We start from the raw sequence: 1,632 nt of genomic DNA on the forward strand, positions 1-1,632 counted from the left end.
CCTAACCTGAATTAACAGAAATTTATTGAACTACACGTAAAGCTCTGGAAGCATATTTTCCCAGTAGCAAATGTGTGCTACTTCGAATGGGTCAACTCGAGCTTAACCTAGAAATAAATCTAACCTAGCCTAACCTAACCTCACGAAACACAATTAAACTGATTGTGTTGTCCCGTTGTGTTTGGGGTACCGTTTGAATCAGCTTGGGCTTAACTTGCAAGTGGTCAAACCTATCCTAACCTAAAAAAAACCTGACCTTACCTAACCTAACCTAACTTAACTTCACGTAACACAATTAAACTCATTGTGTTGTCCCGTTGTGTTTGCGGTACCGTTTCATTCAGCTTCGGCTTAACCTACATAGAGGTTCAACCTATCCTAACCTACATTGTAAAAACTAAAAAAATTTCACAACTAAAAATGGTAAAATCACATAAAAAATTTTTTGTAAAATTATCACTTGTATTATAGGGAAAACACCATTTTTGAGGTTAAGAATCCAAATGAATTTGTAACTTTACCACTTTCAGTATAACAATATAGCATGACGTTGTAAGAATACATTTTCTGTTCGTGAATCTGTCATATTTAAGGTAGGTAATAAAGGGACCCTCTTTGAAAGTGGAGAATTTCTGCAAGATTGTGAAAGTACAAAAAGTAGTAAAAATCCCTTTTTCGAACGTAACCTTGCATCTTGAAAATGGGAAATTGATATAAATCGCATTTATACAGGTTTTAATACAGTAAAATTAGAAGTCATTGTTCAATTTCCAGGGTGCGGAAAATAACAGAAAATTTGTAAAATTACAATGATTTGTAAAAATGTTGTCAGGAATTGGTAAAAATAATGAAAAATGTTCTTTATATTGAAAATGAATCAAAATGTATTCAATAATATGTAAAAGCTTAACGAATAACCTATTGAAGGAGAATTACCCCATTGCAGTCATTCCTTTTCATAAAATATATTCTTACAATTAAAGTAAAACATTTTTGCATAAATAAGAAAGATATTTCAATATCAAATCATATATTATAGGAAGATTAGAAGTTTACAGAAATCGAATAAATTCAATGAATCAGCGAAACTCCAAAAATATCGATTGCATTTGTTTCAAGTTTGCTGAATGGGCTCAGCTGCCACTAAATGTTTTAATTATTTTCTAAGTTTTCTTTTCTATTCAGTTAAGTTTATTATTTATTTCGTGCATTTGAAGCCAATGCAGTTCAAAATTTGACGCTTCAAACTCTGGAAACCTACGTCTGTAGCTTTTAGCGCCACCAAACGGATCTTTCGCAACCTCGTTAGTCTCACACTGCCTCTCTGACTCTCTCAGTGTGGATAAGTTAGTGGAGTGTGGCGGAAAATGCCGTATAAAGTACAAGAAGACTTTTACTGGATGCTCAGATTTATATGTGCCTTCTATCCGGGTTTGAAGTTAGGCTTCGAAAAAATATATTTCTATATAAATTGCATGAATGAATTGACTATTTATGTAGAAAGCCATCAGTTTTTCGAAGCCCAACTTCAAGCCGGAGGGAAGCCATTTATAAATGAATGGACCTGCACGATGTACAATATTGTTTTCATTTGAGCAGTGGTAGTACGACAGGGAATTTCAGTAAAAAATA

This window comes from Belonocnema kinseyi, chromosome 3, assembly GCF_010883055.1.
Source record: "Belonocnema kinseyi isolate 2016_QV_RU_SX_M_011 chromosome 3, B_treatae_v1, whole genome shotgun sequence".
In the NCBI taxonomy this organism is placed as follows: Eukaryota; Metazoa; Arthropoda; class Insecta; order Hymenoptera; family Cynipidae; genus Belonocnema; species Belonocnema kinseyi.